Source organism: Anolis carolinensis, chromosome 1 (genome assembly GCF_035594765.1).
Source record: "Anolis carolinensis isolate JA03-04 chromosome 1, rAnoCar3.1.pri, whole genome shotgun sequence".
NCBI lineage: Eukaryota > Metazoa > Chordata > Lepidosauria > Squamata > Dactyloidae > Anolis > Anolis carolinensis.
Genome location: NC_085841.1, coordinates 257,609,236 through 257,616,010, shown reverse-complemented (window position 1 = coordinate 257,616,010; position 6,775 = coordinate 257,609,236).

Below are 6,775 nucleotides of genomic sequence, written 5' to 3'. Positions count from 1 at the left end.
AGTGTGGCTTTATAGGGTCAATGGAGGTGTGGGTTGGCTGGAGTGAGGATTCACTGAGCAGAGTTTGCACCTGGTGCTGTGCGAGGAACTCATGAGGGATCAGGGGGAAAGTGCAAATCTCAGCCCAAAGAGAAATGTACTATCACACCCTGGAGGCATTTCTTGCTTTCTCTCTTCCACTAGTTTCCTTCTCATCCTTTTTGGTCTCAGTTGACAAGGAATAGAGCTGATATAACACTAGAAATATTTGCTCATTCGTGTTAAAGTCCTACCATACCTGTGGATATATGACATGCTCTACCATTTGGGAAAGTGACAAAACCACATAAGGCAGCACATTGGGTGAAAGGAGAGCACATGGTTCGTTATTAATTTTATATGTCAATTACGAATGAATTTTGTTATGGTTTTTTAAGCATCAAAACTGAGGGCTGTTGGAAAAGCCTCTCCCGCTGAATGTTTTCCTACTACAGAAAACACAATAGAACTCTGCTGGGAAAATAGGTTTGTTAATTCTAATTTGTTCTAATTTATATTAACTGTTAGAGCTCAATTATGTGTTATCATGGGAGATGTAGTTTGGGGAGGCATCAGGATTCCTTGGCAGAGAAAGCTAAAGAACCTGTATAATTACAACTCCCATGATTCCGTAGGATTGAGCTATAGTAGTTAAAGTGGTCTCAAATTACATGAATGATAATGTGTAGATGGACCCTTACTCCTCCCTAGCCAGTTTTAGATCCTCTTTCTCCTTATGAGCTTCCCTTTGGCTTTTTTTCAATTCAGATTTTGATGTTCCCTGACCTGCTGCTTCATCTCTTGTGTGACTGTATGAGTAGTGCTGTTTTGGCTACACAATGTCACTTACAATTTGAAAACTGGAAACATAAGGATGCTGGGGCCTTATTTTTGCCTTATTCTTTCCCTGAAAATAGAAAATCCCTTTCTTTTACCTGTGAGAACACTCCACCAAAGTCAGTACAAGCCTTTGGTGTTGTGTGCATGTCCTCAAGTCACCTGTTAACTCATGGTGACCCCATGATTTTCACAGAATTCTCCTAGGCAGAATCACAGGCATTTTTGCCAGTTCCTTCCTCTGAAAAATAGCTTACAGCACCTGGTATTTGTAGGTGGTCTCCCATCGAAGCACGTACCAGAGCTGCCCAAGATTAGCATTCAAGATCAGATGAGATCATATACAGTGTTTCCCCACTACTTCACGGTTCGCTTTTTGCGGACTCGCTGTTTTGCGGGTTTTCTGGAGGCTTCTGGGACATTGCCATACAGCCCTCCCTCCCACAAAAGGGCCCCGGCTGAGGCACACGGCCTGGCCTGGCCTGGCTACGAGGGCCCACAATGGCCCACCACGGCTTCGAGCAATACATTAAATGAGGTAGGGAGGGAGAGAGAGAGAGAGGGAGGGAGGGAGGGACGCTATATCTATTAAAATTAATACAGCATCCTGTGATGAGTCATGGGCCATGTAGTCCCGTTCAAGGCACTGTAGTCCCAGATGAAGAGGAGAACTTGGGTTTTTCACCGTCTCAGTCAGAATTGGAACCTTCCCAGCCAGATTTGGGAACCTTGCACCTGCAAGAGATTTGTCTTCCAGAAATCTGTCAAACAAACCCTGAGCCTAAATCTCCTGTGTTTTCTCGCCACGAGTTTTGTAAACATCAGAGAGCTGTTCAAGCGGCCTCTCGTAGGAGTGCTAGGATAGCTGCTAAGAATTCAGCTGATTAAGCCTGCTTTCCATGGGAAACCTTAAGGAGTCATGCATCTGGGCTCAGAGATTAGCTTTCGTTTCTAGTTCCCCAGAGAACTGCTCTTTGGTGGGAAAACTAGACCCTATTTAGGTGTTTTACCCACAAAGACATCTTGCGGAGTCAATTCGTCAGCTACTGGAGTAAGTTGTGTGTGGACAGCGCGCTCCGTTTCCAAGCCTCGTTCCTGTTTCAAGCCTTGTCCCTGATTTCAAGCCTTCGCTCCTGTTTCCAGCCTTGTTTACCTTCGCGGACCTTGCCTTGTTTTCCAGGATTCAGCCTCGCTTTGCTTCCCGGATTTTACCAAGTAATTCCACGGATCTTGTTCCTGCTCCTCGTTACCTTGTTGTCTTGAATCAAGCCTTGTGTTCCAAGTATCAAGTTATTTCCTAGCCTTGCTCAAGTTCATGGACTAAAGGACCTTGTCATCTCCCCTCACTTGCTTGGCAAGTGAGTGTTTCGGTTATTGGATTACAACTTTGAACCTTAATATTTCATATTGGACATTGTTTCTTTGGACTAATTTTGACCTTTCCTGAAAGGTCTAACTCTGGACTATTTTCTACACTTGTTTTTACTAACTTTATATACTCCTTCAATAAAGATATTAGATAGATTCTGGCCTCTGTGTATGGTTATTGGTGCCCTGCAGCCTGGGTCCTGGCAGTTTGACTCCGCCACCCTAAGCACCAATTAACCTAGGCCAGAATGTCTACCGGAACCGTGCCGGGTGGCCAGCCACTTAGCTACACCATCGACAAGGAGGAAGTGGACCGCATCCGTGATAAGCTCAATGCGCAGGAGGGAGAAATAAAGGGATTGAAGGAACGCGGAATCCGTCTCCCAGCCTTGGCATTGCCAACCAAGTTTTCTGGAGAAGCTTCTAAGGTTCATGTTTTCCGTCGCCAATGCCAAGCTTATCTAGAGGTCCGCAATGCCGAGTTTCCCCAAGAAGACATCAAAGTGGCGTGGATCTATAGCCTTTTAGACGGGCCAGCGGCCAACTGGGCGACGGCGCTGTTCGACCAAGGTTCCCCACACCTAAGATCAGCGCAACATTTCTTGGATCACATTAAGGCGACTTGGGGGATCGAAGACAATTTGGAGGCAGCCGGCCATAAACTCCGGCGCCTCTCTCAGGGGGACAGACCCTTGTCCCAGTACATAGCCGAGTTCCGAGTGCTGGCCCACAGCACCGGATGGAATGATATAGCCCTCAGAGGACAATTTTGGGAGGGTCTCAACATCGAGATGTTGGAAGAAATTTCCAAAGTGGATCCCCCCCACTCTCTTGAAGCACTCATTGATCAATGTTTACGAGCTGAAGTCATGCTTGCCAACAGAAAACAATGGGTCCGAGGCCAGAGCGGTAGAGCTGGGGTGAAACCTCCCGCTCCCACCAGCGTCCAGCCGCGTCCAGTATGGAGACCCCCGCCACCAGCCCCATACCCCAGGGGGAACGAGGAGGTGCCGATGCAGTTGGGCAACGTGCGTCCCAGGTTAGATGCCGCCGAGAAGGCCCGCCGCCAACGCCTAAATCTCTGTTGGTACTGCGGAAACGGGGGCCACTTCGCTAGAGAGTGCCCAGCCAAAGGGAAGCCCCCCGCCCGTCTGGCGGCGGCGTCCTCCACGGAGATGAAGACGTCTGAGGCGGCTGGCACACAGCCGGCGGGGGAAGCCAGCGACCGGGCGTAGAGAGGCTTGCCAACCCGGTCAAAAAACCCACTCAAGAGCCGCCAACCGGAGTCCTATTTCTTCTAGTGGTCACCTTGTGGTCAGCTAAAAAGGGGCCAGTCATGGTCCATGCCATGATAGACTCAGGAGCTACAAACAATTTCATTGATAGAGAGTATGCCGACTCTCTGGGATTACAATACCATGACTTCAAGAATGCCCGTGTGGTGCAAGCCATCGATGGCCGCCCCCTCAAGACGGGTCCCGTAAGCCAGTGGTCGGAACCCACCAGAATGTGGATAAGGGAACATATGGAAGAAATTTCCTTCTTTGTTACCGAGGTTCCCCATTTCCCTGTAATTTTGGGAATTCCATGGCTGACACTTCACGACCCAAGCATCTCCTGGTCCAACAGAGAACTGCAGTTTGCTTCAAAATATTGCCAAAACCATTGCCTTGTAGCCAAGGTCTGCCATGCCACAGACACTGAACCCATTATCACCTTGCCCAAGAAGTACTCAGAATATTGGGATGTATTCAATGAAAAAGAAGCCGAGAGATTACCCCCACATAGACCTTATGACTGTGCCATTGACTTGGTGGAGGGGGCCCCGATCCCGCGAGGACATCTCTACTCCCTGACTGAACCGGAGCAAGAAGCTCTCAGGGAGTTCATAGAGTCAAACCTTCGCAAGGGATTCATCAGACCCTCTCAATCCCCAGCCGCTTCCCCAGTGATGTTTGTGAAAAAGAAATCAGGGGACTTACGCTTGGTGGTGGACTATAGAGCATTGAACAATATCACTAAGCGGAACAGCTATCCCCTGCCCTTGATCTCGGACCTACTAGACCGACTTCGGGGAGCCAAGGTCTACACCAAGCTGGATCTTCGGGGGGCTTATAATCTAGTTCGCATCAGAGAAGGGGACGAGTGGAAGACCGCCTTCCAGACTAAATTCGGATTATTCGAGTCCCGAGTTATGAATTATGGATTATGTGGAGCTCCCGCAACGTTCCAGCATTTTGTCAATGACATCTTTCAGGATTATCTAGATCGGTTCTTGATCATCTACCTGGACGATTTTTTGGTGTTTTCTAGATCACAATCAGAGCATGAGAACCACGTAAGAATGGTGTTACAACAATTGCGGGATCATGGACTTTATGCCAAGCTGGAAAAATGTGCTTTTGATCTACAAGAGGTAGATTTCCTGGGATACCGCGTCTCACCACTAGGGCTCTCCATGGACCCGGCTAAGGTTTCAGCAGTATTGGAATGGCGGGCGCCAACCAACAAGAAAGAGGTGCAACGATTCTTGGGGTTCGCGAACTATTACCGCAAGTTCATTCCAGATTTTGCCCGCTGGTCTGACCCAATCACCAGCTGCATCCGTGGGAAACAGCCTTTCCGCTGGACAGATCAAGCAGAGAAAGGGTTCCAGCAACTAAAGAAATTATTCACGTCCCAGCCAATCCTTCAGCATCCAGATCCTGAAACCCCTTTCGTTGTGCAGGCGGATGCCTCCGATGTGGCAATTGGGGCTGTACTCCTACAACCAGTGGGAGACCATCTTCATCCTTGTGCCTTTTATTCCCGTCAATTGACCGCGCCAGAGAGAAATTACACCATTTGGGAAAAGGAACTATTGGCCATAAAGGCAGCCTTTGAAACTTGGAGACATTGGCTAGAAGGAGCCAAATTTCCCATTGAAGTCCATACTGATCATCGAAATCTAGAGCATCTAAGAACTGCCCGCAAGCTAAATCAAAGGCAACAACGCTGGGCTTTATTCTTTGAACGTTTTAACTTTCAAATTCATTATGTAACCCCAGCCCAGACCAAGCAAGCAGATGCTCTGTCACGAAAACCGGAATACGCTGCAGGGCGCAAGGAGTCCTTTGAGTCCCAGCTGCTACAACCCGAAAACTTTGCCACGCTCACAGTGGGAAACACCAAATCCACTTCCATGGAATCAACTTCCCCTACTCCAGGACCCCTTTGTGCTCAGGAAATCAGGGCTAGTCAGCAAGCAGACGCCTGGGCACAGGACCAACTTCGCCAAGGACTACGTTTTCCCTTTTCGCTTAAGGATGGGCTACTTTGCTATAGAAATCATGTTTACATCCCCCCAGGACCGGGCAGGGAAAAAACACTTCGTCTGTGTCATGACTGCAAGCCAGCAGGGCATTTCGGGCTATTTAAAACCATGCATTTGATCCTAAGAGATTTCTGGTGGCCCAAGATCCGCAAGGATGTAGAAAAATATGTCAACACCTGCCCAGTATGCCAGCGCTCCAAGACAAGAAGAGAAAAGCCCTCAGGGCTCCTGCATCCCCTCCCTACACCATCCCGCCCATGGGAAATAATCTCTGCGGATTTTATCACTGATCTACCACCTTCCTGTGGATTCACCACGATCCTAGTGGTGGTGGACCTTTTCACCAAGTTAGCCCATTTCATTCCCTGTGATGGCCTTCCCACGGCCAAAGAAACTGCAGATCTATTCCTCCAACATGTTTTCAGATTGCATGGATTGCCCAAGAGTTTGGTCACAGACCGGGGGTCCCAATTCACCTCTCGTTTCTGGAAGGCACTACAAAAACTATTGGGCATAGACTCTCGTTTATCTTCGGCTCATCATCCCCAAACAGATGGGCAAACTGAGCGCACCAATGCCACTTTGGAACAATACCTTCGCTGTTATGTGAACTACCAGCAAGACAATTGGGCTTCCCTGTTATCGCTGTCAGAGTTTGCCTACAACAATGGGGTCCAGGCTTCTACTAAAGAAACGCCGTTCTTTGCAAACTATGGCTTCCATCCACGTTTCTTTCCCCCTGTCATTGAAACCTCAGAAGTTCCCGCAGCAGAGGACTGGCTGCAGGAACTCGCAGCGGTGCAACAACTCTTGCTCCAGCAATTAAACCAAGCCAAGGAGGACTATAAACGTCACGCGGACAAACATCGCCAACCGGGCCCCGAAATCAAGGTAGGAGACCGGGTTCTTCTGTCCACTCGCTTTTTGCCCTCCCATCGCCCTTGCCGGAAGTTAGATGCCCGTTTCATTGGCCCCTATCCAGTGGTGGCGCAACTTAACCCCGTGACTTTCAAACTCCAACTTCCGCGCTCAATGCGCATTCATCCGGTGTTCCACCGCTCCCTACTCCTTCCGGCGGATGGTGTGCGTCCTGATACAGACCGACCGGCCCCCCCTCCTGTTTTGATGAATGGGGAGGAGGAGTTCGAGGTTGAGGACATTTTGGATTCTCGCTTTCACCGCCGCCGCCTACAATATCTCATTGACTGGGTGGGTTTTGGCCCCGAGGAACGCTCTTGG